This window comes from Hylobates moloch, unplaced genomic scaffold (genome assembly GCF_009828535.3).
Source record: "Hylobates moloch isolate HMO894 unplaced genomic scaffold, HMol_V3 SCAFFOLD_2, whole genome shotgun sequence".
NCBI classification, from domain to species: domain Eukaryota; kingdom Metazoa; phylum Chordata; class Mammalia; order Primates; family Hylobatidae; genus Hylobates; species Hylobates moloch.
Genome location: NW_026652277.1, coordinates 153,456,308 through 153,473,890, shown reverse-complemented (window position 1 = coordinate 153,473,890; position 17,583 = coordinate 153,456,308). Strand labels below are relative to the sequence as shown.

The 17,583-nt window shown below is 37.4% G+C and overlaps 1 long non-coding RNA gene across 8 annotated transcripts in view; it reads right to left on the bottom strand.

Moving 5' to 3' along the window:
• LOC116810182 (uncharacterized) overlaps nucleotides 1–17,583 on the bottom strand; it is a 302,975-nt gene that overhangs the window by 100,401 nt on the left and 184,991 nt on the right. For all 8 annotated transcript variants that reach the window (XR_009212510.1, XR_009212513.1, XR_009212508.1 and 5 more), the window contains one exon: nucleotides 9,453–9,567. This is a non-coding gene — a long non-coding RNA (uncharacterized LOC116810182). The remainder of the gene's footprint in view (nucleotides 1–9,452; nucleotides 9,568–17,583) is intronic.

Genomic DNA, 17,583 nt, shown 5'->3' with positions numbered 1-17,583 from the left:
TTTAATTCTTGACTGATAATTTTTTGCCTTCCCTGTTTTTCCTGTATCAGTTTAGCTAGATATTTACCAATATTACTGATGTTGTCAAAAACTCAGCTTTGGGTTTCATAAATTTTTTCAGTTTGTCTTGGGTTTTCTATTTTTGATATCATTTTTATTCTCTTCCTTCTGCTTACTTTGGTTTAACTTTTCTTCTCTTTTCCAGACTCTTATGGTGGGAATTTAGACTCTAATAAATTTAGATCATTGATTGTTGATATTACTTCTTTTCTAATATAAGTATTTAGTTAGATGGTTTTGAGACTTGCTTTTAAGTTGTGCTTGGGCAGGTCTACAGAAACCTTTCCTCTGAGAATAGGTTAGCCCACTACTGCAGAGTAGCCCTTCTGGATGGAGTCTTTACTGCATTCTCCAAGTAAAGAGGCTCAATGAGGGCTCTCCATGCTATCTGGTGGTAATGCAAATGATTCTGCAGTCTGTGTGAATTGTGGAAATATGCTCCTCTCATAACTCCACAGTTGTTCTTTGCCCAGCCTTGTAGCATTTCACGCTGTGCATTGTCTTGATATTTTTCAAAGACACATGGGACCCACTGTGTGTATTTCTCAAGCCCTTTTTCTGTGTAGCTCCCTACTCTGCAGATCTCTGCCTCACCATTTACAGACACCAGACTTCCTAAACTTCAAGTGCTGCCTCCTCAATTATATAAGACAACTTTTCCTTGCTTGGAATCTCCCTCTCTGCTCTGCAGTCTAGAATGTGCCTCCAGGTGGAAATCCTAGGCAATTGCAGGGCTCACCTCACTTACTTCTCTTCCCCCGAGATTCACAGTCCTTCTTGTGCTGCCTATTGTCCAATGTCTGAGAAGAAGTCTTCTTCATGTAATGTTAGAATTGATCAAGACATGAGGATAAATCCAGGCCCTTTAACTCCATGGCTGCAAGCCCTGTCCTCACTCTTGAATCCCTGTTCTTCATCTCCCATGCTTCCAGAAGGAGCATTCAAAAATGCAAATTTTAGTGTGTCACTTCCCTGCTGAAAGTTTCCAATAATCCCACAGTGTGACAATGTTCATAGCCTTCAGGATAAATTTTAAACAGTAGCACGACATGCATGATATTTATACTTCACACTCCTTCTTTCTCACCCTCTCTTTTAACAGGGACCCTCCTCCCAAGTTCCACCATTACCATAAACTTCAACTACATTTCAGATTCTCATACTTCTTTTTGCATTGTACTTATTTGCTCCTCCATTAATTTAGAATACTCTATACCTACTCTTAAACTAAAAATTCGGACTTATTTCAAGTATCAGTTCTACCAGGAAGGTATATCTGACTCCTGAATGCTACACTCGAAGTCCCTCCTATGTGTTTCCACAGAAGCCTGTGATATTAAGCCAAAATACCTTTCACCCTGTCCCATAATTGCCTATTTTCTCTTAGACTTCCTCACAGGATTGTAACTTTCTTGATGGAAATGTTATTATCTCACTCATTTTCCTAGACCTGGTACCCACAGGTCTAGAAAATGCCGTGATGATCTAAATTTTGTATCCCCCAACCCAACCAAAAAAAATTGTATGTTGAAACCTAATTCCCAAGGCAATAGTTTTAAGAGGTGGGGCCTTTGGGAGGTGATTTGGTCATGGGGCTAGTACCTTTATAAAAGAGGACAAAGAAGTTTGTTTGTCCTTTACCATGTTAGGGTGCAGCAAGAAGATACCATCTATGAAGTAGAGAATGAACCCTCTCCCGACACCAAATCTGCTGCTGCCGTGATCTTAGACTTCCTGGGCTCCAGAACTGTCAGCAATAAATTTCCGTTGTTTGTAAATTACCTAGTCTAAGGTATCTTGTTAGAGCAGCCTGAACAAACTTTGACACATGCCTCACGAATATCAAGTACTCAATAAACATCTGTCAAATAAATGAAAACATGAATGATTTTATCAATTAAAATAGGCATCTGGTTTTCAGGAGGCAGCCTAGTCTGATATTACAGAAGAAAAAACTGCACTAGAGTGGCAATCAGCAAACATATTCTCTAAAGTTTCAGACAGTAAGTATTACAGGCATTGCAGGCTACAGATGGTCTCTGTCCCATTTTTTTAACAACTCTTTGAAAATGTAAAATAGTTTTTAATTCACCAACTTGCTGTTCTAGACTTACACAGATCTGGGTATGAATGTTGACTTTTAATCATATTAGCCATGCAAAAATGGTCACTTACGAGACCTGCCATGTGGGAATGATAATATTTATCCTCCCACTGCTGTTGTAAGGAATGATTAAAATTATGGATACTAAGGGCAAAACATAGTGCTCGACATATAGTGATAATAACATCTAATGTTTTTTGAACACTTATGGTGTGTCAAACACTGTCCCAAGCTTTTTATATCATTATTTTTCACTGCAAAGCTATTTTTTATTTTATTTTCATTTTATTATTGTTATTTTTCTCTTTTTTATTTGTATATAATCATGGGGTATAAATGAAATTTTGCTACACTGATATATTGCCTTGTCCAAGCCTTTTGTATTATTAAATCATAGTCACCAATACAGCCGTGTGATACAGGCACAGTTATTATCCCCATCTTAAAAATGAAAAGCAAAGGCCGGGCACGGTGGCTCAAGCCTGTAATCCCAGCACTTTGGGAGGCCGAGGCGGGCGGATCACGAGGTCAGGAGATCGAGACCATGGTGAAACCCCGTCTCTACTAAAAATACAAAAAATTAGCCGGGCGTGGTGGCGGGCGCCTGTAGTCCCAGCTACTCGGAGAGGCTGAGGCGGGAGAATGGCGTGAACCCGGGAGGCGGAACTTGCAGTGAGCCGAGATTGCGCCACTGCACTCCAGCCTGGGGGACAGAGAAAGACTCCGTCTCAAAAAAAAAAAAAAAAAATGAAAAGCAAAAGGTAGAAAGTTTAAAACTTGTACAATGACAATTAATAAATTGTAAAAGAGGCATACAAACCCAATTAATCTTATCTTCTAATCTTTTTATAATCAATCATTTATAAAGTAAAAGTTATTTTGGGAAACACTTTAACCTTTCTTTCTTATGATTATACATGACAGTACTTTCAGTTCCTATCAAATTCCTTCAAAGGTCCCTCCTAGTTCTTTAACGACAGGGAGAAGTAGCATTGTTTAGTAGAATGACCACTGATTATGTATGATTTTGCATACCTAGGTTCTAGCCAGCCATGCTGTAATTTTGAAAAAATTACTTTACTTGTATAAACTTCAATTTTCAGAAATCAGTATGTGTGTGATACAATATAGCTTTTATTGATAAACATGAGTGGAATATATCTTAATAGAAAATAACATGGGTGTATCATTAGAAGCATTCTATTTAGAAGCATTAATAGAAAGCTATTTCATCTACACTTACGGCTTTAATGCTAATCATGATCATTTTCATCCATTTCAATGAGAGTTTTTGTATTTAACAAATTAGAATATTTTGGTGAATTCTGGGGTAAACTCAGGACATCCTCAATTCTGAATTCAGTTTTGCATTACTCACAGTGGATCTCAGAATAAAGTTTATCAGATTCATAAGCAAGTGAGCATTTTCACAGACATAGGGTTTACCAAAGTTTGCCCAGATTTGGAAATATAATCAGAAATTGCCAGTTGGTTTCAGATAATATATCTTAAAAACTTCAGCAACTTTGTGTTATTAAACCAATCAATACATCTTGAAATAAGTTCCATGTTTAGGCAGATGATTCGGGCACTTTATTAGGTTTGTACCACAAAAAAAAAAAACAAAAACTTATTTATCCTCATAAAAGAATCTGTGAAATTCTAAAATTGGCTTCATTTGTACCAGAGGCCACAAAAATTTTTTGAAGTCTATGATTTCCTCGAAGCTCAGGGAGATTCACTAATAAATAATATGTGTAATACTCAATTAGCTTTTACATGTAATATGTAATGAAAAATATATTTGTATAATATTATATATATTAATACATACTTCTAATTTGAGACTGAATGCAGGCAACTTCTAGAACAAAGAATTAACATTTTGTAGTGGTAATTGTCTTCTAGCTGCAAGTTAATTGTGTCTAATTGTCTTATCACACCACTTAGAAAATATAGTTTGAGCCACTGAATTTCCTATAAGTTGGGTCACTCAATCTTTAAATTTTAAAAATCCTTCCTGCTTAGAAGCAGTCTGATAAATCTAATCAGCATGCATACATGACCTCATTATGACTAAACTCCATGCTCTCATCATTAAAATCATTTGCATATCAGAAATTCCCAGCATTGATCCCTGTCTCAATCCCATTGTGAAAAGGGGTTGACTAGTAAAATTCACTGAATAAACTCCACTGACAGATAAGCAAATGAGAGCAGAACATAAATTTTTTACTTAAAGCCCACTTTCCCGTAATAAAATTGATACATGTTCGTTGTAGAAATTTTGAGATGTAAAGTACAAACATAATAAAGTAGCCTAAATAACCTACATGTCTATTATAATATGAATATTTTGATGTATATTTATCTAGTGTCATATATTTCCACCCCAGCCTCCTTTCTGAAAATGTTAAAATAACCTTCTTTAAAAAAAAAAAAAATCTTTCCATTGCAGATGCCGTACCTGACTCCAGCAAGTGACCTCAGCATTTCCATGTTTAGGCCAAGCTTTGCAGTTAGCTTCCAGAAATGTGGTTAGGTCTTAAGAGTTTATGCGTACTTGCTAATTCGTTTTTTTTTTAATGAATTTTTCTGCATTTCCCACCTGTAGGGAGAGATGCTCCTGCAGTCTATCTCTGCAGTCCTTTCTCTTGATAACATTCTGTGAACTTGTTCTTTTTTATGGGATGTGCTCCAATTCCTCACATTTTTCACATATTTAAAATACCAGGGTCGCAGTCTATTTTCACAATTGAGATATTTATATCATTCTTATGTTGGCATTTTTTAAATGTTAAATTCTTAGTTGCAGTTCAACTTGTATTTTTATTTCTTGTCATCACCCTGCCCACTTTCTAGTAGAGGTGTTAATGAGCAGGGAAACAGCGGGAAGACAGATGGAAGGAGACGCAAAGAACATAGATAGCACGCACAATGCATCACAGAGCAAAATATAATTTGATTTTTATTCCAAACTATCATAATTTGTATTTGCAATATGGGAACTTTATTCTCTTTTAGACTGGCTGGCTTTCTAATAGATTTGGCTCACTGTAAGTACTATTTACATATTGATTAGGCAAACTTTCATCATTGTTATTATAATTATAGCACTCATAAATGTCATTGAGAAATAGAATAAGTATATGCTTTTTTCCACATGGGCAAAACCATTAAATAATCCTGAAACAAATATATATATATATATATTTATTTATTTATATATAAAAATATATTTATTTATATATGAATATATAAAATATATTTATATATAAATATATTTATTTATATATATTATATATTTATATATAAATATATTTATATATTTATTTATTTTATACTATACACAAAATACAGCAGTATAAGTAGTTCGCCAAATAATGGTCATCCACTTCCTCGGTGGTGGTAAACCTCCACTCAGAGGTGGTAAACGTCTTCCCTATCCCATCATCAGCCACTGCCCTCTCCTTGCGCCACAGTCAGATCCACTTCATTCTCACCTTTCACCCATGCTTTGGCCCAGTTCCCAGGTCCCTACCTTAAACACTGGAGATGAATTATCTCCAAACCATCAGTGTGGGGCTCAGTGTAATTTCACTCTTCTAGGTAGTCTTAGACTTTAGTCCTGATATCTAGATTTTTTCTTATTCCCAAGCCTCAATTTCCACCTTGCTTCCCATGCCAGACACCTACATTGCTATCTTCTTTCTGTGTATGACTGAGTCCCTGTCTTGGAGATCTGCCTCCTGCCTTCTCTTCTCCAAGACCTTCCTTCCCTTAAAACCCACCTTGGTGGCTAAGACCCTATTTCATGCTTGCCAGCTTCACTAAAGCTAATTGCTTGCTGTATTAGTCTGTTCTCACACTGCTAATAAAGACATACCCAAGACTGGGTGATTTATAAAGAAAAGAGGTGTAATTGACTCACAGTTGCACATGGCTAGGGAGGCCTCACAATCATGGCGGAAGGGCAAGGGACATGTTACATGGCAGCAGGCAAGAGACAGTGTGTGCAGGGGAACTTCCCCTTATAAAACCATCAGATCTTGTGAGACTTATTCACTATCATGAGAACAGGAAAGACTCATTCCCATTATTCAGTTACCTCCCACCAGGTCCCTCCCACAACACATGAGAATTGTGGGAGCTACAATTCAAGATGAGATTTGGGTGGGGATACAGCCAAACTGTATTATTTGCCAAGAAAAAATATGATATACCTCTGAAATTCTACACCACAGACCTAGTTTCTCTAGTTATCCTATTCAGGACAACTGCCAAATACTAGAAAATAGCTTTCCCTGGTACTAATATAAAGAGGTATTCTCCTGACCAGAGTGTCCTCTCTGGCCTTGCAACCAGTTCCCAGTGGCTATTGGGGTTCTCACATCTGCTGCTAGGATGAACGGGAAGGACTGGGGAAGACATATTTGGGATTCCTGATATGCCACTCAGATGCATATTAACAGGGACACAGTTATTAAATATCATTACATGTCATTGACATAGCACCATTCCTCCTATTCTGAATCATAAATACATAAGTATGGAATTTGTAATAAGGCTCAAGAACCTAACCAACATTCAAGGTATTGTTTTAATGAAGTATCATTTTGAGTTCCAAATAACCAATTCAAAACTAACTTTAAGACACTTTCTAATTCTGCTTCATAGGGAGCCAAAATTATTTTAGAAGTGATAGCCGTGTGTATGTATTCTTGGGGAAAAAAATGTAATTAAACATTACAAATGAAAGCAGTAGCCCCTATGTAGGCAGATATGAAAGGGCTAATTTGATTTTGCCTTTTTAAATTGAAGCAAGTTATCTTATAGACCGTGTTAGTCTCAATTGTCCCATTAGGGCACCAAACCTAATCATCAGCAAAGGTTTCTAAGTAATGAGAATGAGGAAGAAAATTCTGGTTTAGCTTTCAGTCATCAAGATGGCATCTCTCCACTAAAAGTCATGGATGCTACTCAGTAATACTTGTTATCCCTATTTCACAAATGAAGAAAACTGAGAATAAACTAGAAATATCTGAACTAGAAACAAAACAAACACAGTCAGTGCAGTATTTTATACTTCAGTAGAGTGTAAATCATTAAAAGAACCAGTTCAGTCAAATTTGAAATGTAAAAATCAAATTATGATGGTACTAAAAGAAACCTTAAGAGGATTCTTAATAACCCTAGGAGTGGGAAGACTTTCTAAGAGTGATGCAAACCCAGAAACTATAAGAGAAATAAACTGATAAATGTGACCACAGAAAAATATTTTTTTAAATTACTACATGGAAAAAGAAAAAGAAAACCAATAAAAAGTCAAAACACAAATGGAAAAAACACACTTGAAAAAACACGTGCCACTCACACTCTAGATGAAGAGCTAATTTCTTTTAAAAGGAAATAGATTTAGAGGTACAAGGGGAGTTTTCTTACATAGATATATTGCGTAGAGGTGATGTCTAGGGTTTTAGCATACCCATCACGCAAATAGCGTACATTGTACCCAGTAGGCAGTATTTTATCCCCACCTTTCAGAGTCTCCGATGTCTATTATTCCACTCTGTCTGTCCATGTATATCCATTCTTTAGAAGAGCTAATTTCTTTAATCCTAAAGAGCTCCCACTAATCAGTAAGGAAAATAAAAACCCACCAACTCAATATAAAGATGGGTAAAGATTAAGAACAAATAATTCATAGTAAAGCAAATACAGATGATTTTAAGCATATAAAAGGAGGCCCAACCTCATTCATAAGGGTAATAAAAATTAAAACTACAACTGCAGACCATTTGTGCCTATAGAATTGGCAAATATCAAAAAGTGGGTAACCTATTGTATTGCCAAGGGTTGAAGAAACAGGCATTCATATTGTAGTGAGAGCAAAATGGTAAGCCCTTTTGGGGAGAAATTTGTCAATATCTGTCAATGTTACAAATGAACAAGAATTCTACTCCTGTGTGAGAAATGATGAATGTGCAGAGATAGTCATTGCAGCTTTGTCCATAGTAACAAGAGACTGGAAACAACCTAATGTCGTCTGTCAATAGAGGACTGCTTAAATAAATATAATGCAGTACTAGGCAGACATTTAAAAAAAGATTAAGCAGGTCTACATGTGCTATTGTAGAAGTCCTTGAAGATATACTGTCCATTGAAAAAAAGCCAAGAATAAAACAATGCATATAGTATTGTATTTGTGGGAAAGAAAAAATATGTGTACATATATGTTTGTAAGTACATAGAATACTTTGTAAGGCTACATGAGAAATCAGTAAATCTAATTGCATTCAAAGAATCAGAAAAAAAGAAAAGGAGGGAATCTTATTTTTGAACCAGAAACTTTTATACCTTTTAAATTTTGTGCCATGTGTATATATTAACTATTCTAAAAATAGGATAAAATCTGTTCCAGCTATTATTGAGCAGAGGTGCCCAAATTACACAGAACACACAATTTGTCGCTATTATGCTATGGCTCAGAATAAATGGACAAATGAAGTAACATCTTTGATAAGTTTTTTCCAACAAGCCCTTTTCCTACTTGATCATGATAATTTCTGAATGCTGGGATTTTATTACAGATGAGGCTGCTGTTTGCAGAATGAGATAGTATCCAATATTCTGTCTCAGCCCATGTCTACACCTTGTGAAGTTCACCTATATGTATTGTGGTAGTTTTTAAAATGTCCATAAATACTTTGATACCATTTTTTCAAGAGGTTCAGCTTAAATCCTCTCACTATGAATGTGGGCTGGACTTAATGACTTGCTTCTAATGAATAAAATACAGTAGAAATGACAGTATGTCACTTCCAAGACAGACTAGGTCATAAAAACATTGCAGCTTCTGTCTTAGTCTCTCTCTCGGGTCTTTCACTCTGAGGGAAGCCAGTTCCATGGCATGAGGAAAGTTCCATGTGGAGAGGAACTAAAGCCTCCCCCAATAGCCCTATAAGTGAGCCATCTTGGAAGTGTAACCTCCAGCCCCGGCTGAGCCTTCCAATGATGGTAGTCCCAGATGACATCTTGGCTGCAACTCCATAGGTCACCCTGAGCCGGAACCAAACTAGCTAAGCCATTTTCAGATTCCTGACTCTCAGAAATTGTGTGAGATAATACATATTTGCTGCTGTAAGCTGTGAAGTTTTAGTTTAGTGTATAGTTTAGTTTTGTGTATAATTAACTATACAGTAATGGATAGCTAATATACACATCTCCCATCTTTGCTTTACCACCCACCCACCCACTCCCCAGAGAACAGATGCCTTTTGAAGCTCACCACACAGGCACTGCTTATTCTTCTATTTGGTCCATCTCCAGGGACAATGAGCTCAGGTAGCCTCTACAGCAATAAGTGGGGGGAGAAGAAGAGGTCAACAAAAGTGGTAGAATTGCTACAGGTGGAACAGGGAGAAAATGAGAGAAAAAGCATGTCAGTACACCCCTTACACATTACTCAAATTACTAAATAACTCAAAATACTAAATAACCTGCTGACTTGAACATATCTAGTTGGTTTCTTTCAGGATGCTTTTTACCATTTACTTCCTCAATTTCATTTCATCTTCCTCTCAACCCAGGTGGTACATACTCTGGCTTTTAGATAAGAGCTGGAAATGTGGGAGGATTCAGTGCTTATATAACATTGCAGCATCAATGAAGAAACAAGATGCTAACATAACTAGCTATTTTCTAAAACTGCATCCTTTTTATAAATGCGCAAGTTCTGTTTCAGTAAATTCCATCATACACATCCTGGGGCCCACAGTCAACAGAGCACGTAACATTCAACACTTTACCTTATATGGCCTTCATTTTCTCTCTCTCTCTCTCTCTCTCTCAGTCTCTGTCTCTCTCCTGAACTCACTCACCACCCCAACAATCCCACCCCATGCTTTGGTATATTACTTCTGAAACTTCTTTTTCTCTCACTGGAATTACATTGTTAAAGATTAAGAAAGTCTTTGGCAAACAGAAAAAAATAAACAAATAGATCAATGGAGAAGCATAGAGAGCCCAGAAATAGACCCATCTACATACTCTCAACTGAGCTCACCTCTCACTTTTGTCTGTGCCTCTGCTAACTGACAGTGGTTGGCACATAAAAGGTGTTCAACAGGCGTTTAGTGAAGGAATAAATGAATGGATGGATGGATGGGTAGTGATATGGTTTGACTGTGTGTCCCCGCCCAAATCTCCTCTTGAATTGTACTCCCATAATTCCCGTGCTGTGGGAGGGACCTGGTGGGAGATAACTGAATCATGGGGGCAGTTTCCCCCATACTGTTCTTGTGGTCATGAATAAGTCTTACAAGATTAGACGGGTTTATCAGAGGTTTTTGCTTTTGCTTCTTCCTCATTTTTCTCTTGTTGCTGCCATGTAAGAAGTGCCTTTTGGGGCTGGGCACGCTTGTACATGCCTGTAATCCCAGCACTTTGGGAGGCCGAGGTGGGCGGATAACCTGAGGTGAGGAGTTCGAGACCAGCCTGGCCAACATGGTGAAACCCTGTCTCTACTAAAAATACAAAAATTAACCAGGCATGGAGGCAGGGACCTATAATCCCAGCTACTTGGGAGACTGAAGCAAGGGAATTGCTTGAACCCTGGAGGCAGAGGTTGCAGTGAGCCAAGATAGTGCCACTGCACTCCAGCCTGGGCGACAGAGTGAAACTCCATCAAAAAAAAAAAAAAAAGGTGCCTTTTGCCTCCCACCATGATTCTGAGGCCTCCCCAGCCACATGGAACTGTAAGTCCAATTAAACCTCTTTTTGTTCCCAGTTTCGGGTATGTCTTTATCAGCACCGTGAAAAAAACAAACTAATACAGATGAACAGATGAATGGTGAGGAATAAGAATTTGTCAGGGTTTCACAAAGTGCTAGACACCATGCTAGATTCCATATTAATACTTTTTACACACACATTCTCAGCAAGAAGATAAGGAAATGAGTCTGAAAGAGGTACAGTAACGTGCTGAAGTTCACACATTAGTAAGTGGTAGATTTGGAATGACTTAATGCTGGGTCTGCAAAGTCCATGATCTTTCCATGTCAGCATGCTTCTAAAAAATTATACTGTATATAAAAATAATATATTTAACAGGACATTTTAAAACAGAAATATCCTGAGAAGAACAATTTAGGGAGCTACCACACCTTAAAGGAAATGGTTTGTACTTAAATACCTTTGCGTTCTATCTATACACACCAGTAACCTACTGAACTACAATGTGGCCTCCTGAAAAACTTACCTGTTAGGATATTATACCTGGAAATAATTGGTATCTAGTTTATCTCTCACTACAAATTCATGTGGGCCTTGTAGCCAACCATACACAGATTACTAGTTTTTAAATCAGAATTGCTTACCACAGACTGATTGTCTATAAGGCCATAAACCCCGTGTGAATTGCGAACAGAATGAGGCTGCAAGGAGAAAGCATTGCCTGGTCTCCAAGCCTGCAGAGCTAAGGTTTGTGCTCAGGATCTACAGCAGTGGTCTAAGAAGGAAGCCAGTGGGCATCTCTCTCTTTCAGATGCAAAAGCCTTTCAGTAGGGACAAGCTGGAGGTCCATGAAGCAGTGGTCAGCTGCACTACAATTTGCTTCTGAGATGACAAAGGACACAAAGTACAAACAAAGCAAGGTTGGAGACCTCAGGGAGAGGCATTGGGTGACCCCAGTGTTGTCGGGCGCCTGAACTAGGTTGTATAACATCTTTGCTTGGAAGCCCTCAATCAAGCAGGACTTCTGAGGCCTACAACTGTAATTTCAAACCACAAAAGGAAGCAGAACCCTCTCAAACTTTTATTTTGCTGAGGAAGTGGATGATTTAAATAAGTCTGCTTGACACATGCCTATCTGATTTCCCAATTCCCTTAGGTTTCTTGCAAGTCAGCCATAAAAGCTATTCCCCACTTGTTCTGACAGGATTTATGCATTCTACAACTGGTATTCAGCAAGCATATTTTTCTTCCTTTTTCATTGAACTTCTGCCCATACACACATACAGGGTCTCATTTTAATAGCGGGATTATTCCCTGTGTATTTAAATACACAGGAAACAGGAAATCATCTAAAAGAACACAGTGATCTCATGGTTATATCACTTTTCCCCACAAGCCCATTTGGAATCAGAGACAAAGACAAGATTCTGGAGCTTATAGCTTAGAGTTACTCAACCTGAGAGACAGATTGACCTTAAGTTCCCTCTACTGGTTCTTAACATAGTACAAATTAAGAAAACGAAATAGTACATTTATTCCAAGAGACAGGAGGGAAAAGGATTTTTTCCCAAATAAACCTCTATTCAGATTTCAGAAATGTAAGAAGATTCTTTCATATAGTTGCTGACTGAGGGAACTGTCAGAGCATCTAGGGAAAGCCTCTGCCTGGGTAGCAAGGGAAGGTTCCTGGGCATTTAAACATTGTGCACAGGTGGTCATAGATTCTTTCAAAGAGGTGTGCAGAATGCCGAAACCTTAGCTCTGCAGGCTTGGGGACCAGTCAATACTTTCTCCCCACAGCCTCAAACTGTTTATGGCCTTGTAGACAATCAGTGTCTGTTAAGCAATTCTGATTTAAAAATCAGTAATGGTGTATGCTTGGCTACAATGCCTGCACTAATTTGTAGTGCTCATTCAAATATTGAGCACCAATATTTCTTGACCAAGTTTCACTTAATAATCACCAAAACCATATGAGATCGTTATTATTAGCCCCAATTACAGATGTGGAAATGATTCTGGGCTCTTAAGCACTCAATGCACTACAAGGGAGAGCATTTCTGCCAGTTAGAAATTCTCTCCAAGAGAGTCAGTTTCTTAGGATGCTTTCATTCTACAGCCCTGGAGAAAGGCTTGAAAATACACTCTTCTTACAGGACACTGCAAACAAAACTTTGCAGGCTCCATCACAGAACCCTACCAGAAGGGACCAAAGGTGCTCAGAGCCATGGCTCGGAGACATGGAAAATTTCAAAGTCCTTTCTTCACCAAAGAAGAAAGAAATTAGGTTCTGTGTACTCTAATATATTCTATTACTTTAAACATTGGCATCTCTTTTTGGTACATATGTCAACTCTCTGTTAACCTGGATATTTGATTAATCTGAACATGTTATTCCTCAATCATGCCAGAGAATAAAACATTTGTGAAAGCAGGATGCCCTCACTCTGCTGGACCAATGACTGTACTCTCAACTCTTTAGGAATTCCAAGCTTTCCTTCACTTTTGTTTAGCACCAGACATTTTGCTAGTGTTTATCCCACTTCCTTTTCTGTGAGTGTTCTCCTTTCCAACTCATCCAAACCCATCACAGTCCAAACAGGGTTCAGATCTTCCCCAAAGTCTCCATTATTGGCCACACATGTCTTTTAACTTCTTAAACATGCCCTCTCATCAGCCTATAGCCTTGGAACTAGATCATTTTGCACCTATTCTGAAAACTTTGTAATTAATCTTGTCATTTTTTCCTGTGACATTCTTACTCTCCCTCACCTCCTGAAATCCTTTGCAGAGTGAAACAGCTATGTTGTGGGATCTTGAAGGTGCATGCACTTATACGTATGTAGACCAGTGGTGTGCTGGAACTGGCTTGTACCTGGTTGGAGAGCTAATTGTGAGCAGCGTGCTGAAGGTCTCTTCCCAACTCCATTTTCAATGACATCACGTTGGTAGCTTGAATGTGGTCTTTGTGGGAACATTTATATCATGGAAATTAGCAAATACTACAAGCCAGGGCTTTGTTTTCCTCCTTTGGAGAACGAGTTTACCAAGCACTGTGTCCTTGCTACTCAAAGTGTGGTTCACAGACCAGCAGCATGTACATCACTTGAGACCTTACTGGAAATATGAAGTCCAACATCTCACTTAAAGCCTCCCAAATCAGATTTTTGCATTTTAACGATAGCCTGGGATGATTTTTATATTAAAATATGAGAAGCAAGAAACTTTTTAAAAACTCCTGCAATCTAGAATTCATTCATTTTAGACTGTGCTCAGGAACTTTGTTACATTGATTGAAATCCACAATGTGAAACTGTTTCAATTGTCAAGGCTGCTTGCCAAAGGGCTGAGATATATTTGTCCTATTTACATAATAATTACCAAAAAACTCTGATTAATTTGTTTTTAAAAGTTTGAAGTGGGACAATGTCCAATAACTGGAAGAAATCTGTATTTTTAATATAAAATTCAGGACATAGCAAACTAATAAGGGAAATCAAAGGGATTTTCAGGCACATAAAGATTTGGAGTGGAGAATCTTTTCTTCTTTCTACATACCATCTTGATGGACTTGTGGTGCCTAACATATTTACAAATCAAGAACATTCTTAAACCATGGGCTAATACCAAGAAAACAGCTGTAGCATCTCTGTAGTAATTGCTTCTCCAGTACAGTCAGTTGTAGTAGAATGAAAAATCCACCAAAGTTTTATTTCTTTTTTTAAAAATAAAATTCTGGGTAAAACATGGAGAATAAGTTCAGAAGTGCAAATGAAACTTGCAATACCAAATTCCAATCTGCAGTAATACAAATTTACGGAAAGCTGGGTCAGTTGAATATTTGTCTGAAAATAAAAGGCTAGATTATTAACAGAACATCATCTTTAGGGTAGGACTGTTTTGAGTTCAAATCCCAGCTCTGCCACTTACTAGCTGTGTGATCGTAGGACACTTTCTCTGTACCTTGATTCTTTACCTGTAAAATGGAAGTGTAAGGATATCACCTATGTAATCACATCTAGTAGTTTTAACAGCCACATTGCTGGTCGCCTGTGGTTAACTGGTGACTCTGGAGCCAGAGTGCCTCATTTGAATCTTGGCCCAAACACTAAGTGTGTAACATTGGGAAATTTTCTCCTCTGTAAGATGTGGCTAGAGTAAATAATTCAATCTATGTACAGTGCTTACAAGAGCCCCTGGCCCAAAGTACAAGGGCTCTGTAAGTACATTACCAAAGACTTCTATTAAATTTTTTTTAGGATTTTAATAGTATCCATCTGCCATTATATAAATTAGCTTGGGTCAGAGCTGGTCTGTAGCTCCGTCATACCAACTAAAGAAAATACAGATTCATGAATGTCTTAGGTAAATATTGAGAGCACTACAGCTTAAGGCAATGGTTCACAGTGTCTTCTGAGGAGCTTTAAAGAACACTGATAACTGGATCCTACCCCCAGAGACTGATGTAATTAGGCATCAGGCATCTAAAATGCCCCCCAGGTGATGATGTTGTGCACCCAGGATTGAGGAAAAACTGATCGAGGGACATGAATAAACAGGTGTGTAAACCAATGAAGAAACAAGAAGTGCAGTAATTTGGGAGAAGCAAATTGACAAGCTGTAATGACCTGGATATAACTGTTGCCTTTTTTGTTTCTAAGATTGACCTATTAGCTCTATAGGTCTGTTTTCTTAAGGATGGATGGCATGCCTATCCCAGGCTGATCAAACTGGGGAGATGAGATATGTCTACCACCCACTATTTAGACTCATCAAGGACTAATTTGACTAGAAAGTCAACTAATCTTTTACAGTGAGTACTATCTCTTTCCAGGAGGAATACCTACTCGGGAAAACAAGTCAACATTAAAAAAACAAACAACAACAACAACAAAAACTGCTCAACAAATCTATGAAATCAGGAAAAGTCTCAAGAGCTTGAGGAGAAGTATAATACTGAAGGAGTAATAAACTAGATTCTAGATTATATAACGATGGTTCTCACTCTATGCCACATGTTAGTATCACCTGGCAAGGGCCATACTGCAGACCAAGTAAATTAGAATACCTGTGTCTTGCTTTTCAAAAATTTCTCAAATGGCTCCAAAGGGCAGCCAAGTTTGAAAACTGATTAGATTATTTTTCCCACAATGATACCAAATTCCTCTATTTAATGTTTCAGTTCACTTGATAACACATTTACACAAAAGTACCTGATTGATATAGAAAATGTGTTAACATGCCTTTATTTCTCCCCAATGTCTGCAAGTTTTATTTTTGATAAATACTCTTCTTGATCATTAGAATATAATTAATTATTGAATTTATGCAATTAACTAGTCATAATGGAAGTACCCTAAATATCAGAGTTGTGGAAAGTATTAGATCATGCATGAATAAAGATAGGATTTATTTGATGTTAGTTTGCATTTGCAGCACATATCTTATAGAGAAAAAGTAAACAAAGTCACAAAGTTTTATGATTCCTTTTATGACACCATATTGCAACTGTAAATTATCAGTGAGTTCGTATGGATAATTAGCTGTGTAGACTGTCACCTAATGATAATGGAAACGTTTTTTCCTTCGAAGAATTGGTGGAGAAAAGAGAGTTTCTGCATCTCTCTCTAGTTTATTACCAAGTGCAGTGAATTGCAAATAGTAAATACTCGGTAATGCTTTTAGAACTAAATTGCCTTAAAACCTTGGCTTCTCAAAACTAAAACAACAACAAAACAGGTCTACAGTGTAAAGAACTGGGTTTTGCCTCTTGAATATATAATAAATATTATACACTCACATTATTTGAGTGATGCCAAGAATGTACATTTGGATTCAAGTTTTAGAGCATTCCATATTGTCCACAAGAGAGAACTTCCTTCTCTCAACTTCAATATTGGTGACTAAACTGTTACAAAATATTGAAATTACAGCTGACTCTTGAATAAGATGGGTTTGAACTGCACAGGTCTACTTATTCACAGAGTTTTTCCAAACAAAAGCAGATCAAAACTACTACATATATATTGCATATATGTATATATGTATATACTGTATATATGTATGCATATATACACATACATATATGTATATGTATACAGTATTTTTGATCTGCTTTTGTTTGGAAAAAGTCTTTGTGTATATACATATATATACACACATGTATGTGTGTGTATGTATATACACACATGTATGTGTGTATGTATATATATACATATATGTGTGTATCTACATGTACACTTATATACACACACATATACACATTTGACTTTTCATATACCTGGATTCTGAAGTCCCAGTAGCAGGACTTAAGTATGCATGGATTTGGGTATATGTGGTTGGTCCTGGAACCAATCCTCTGTGGATATCAAGGGAGCACTCTACAGCCTTCTAAAAGTTACCCCCTCTACTACCTGCTCCTCTCTTTGTTGCTTCTAGTCTTCCACGCCTGATTCATTGATTCAAGAGAATGCAGGCAAGTATTGGTGGAATCACAGGAGCCAAAGCAGTGACTTCCCATTCTCGGGTCCTCAACACTCTTGACTGTGTAGCCATATTTGCTGAGAATAAAAGTTATTGGGATTCCTCTTGTCACTGTAATTATTGCCCTTTTGAACACTTGCCTTGGTGATGGTATCTGCTTTCTCCTCTCATTTTCTGAAATTGCATAAATTGGTATAAATAAC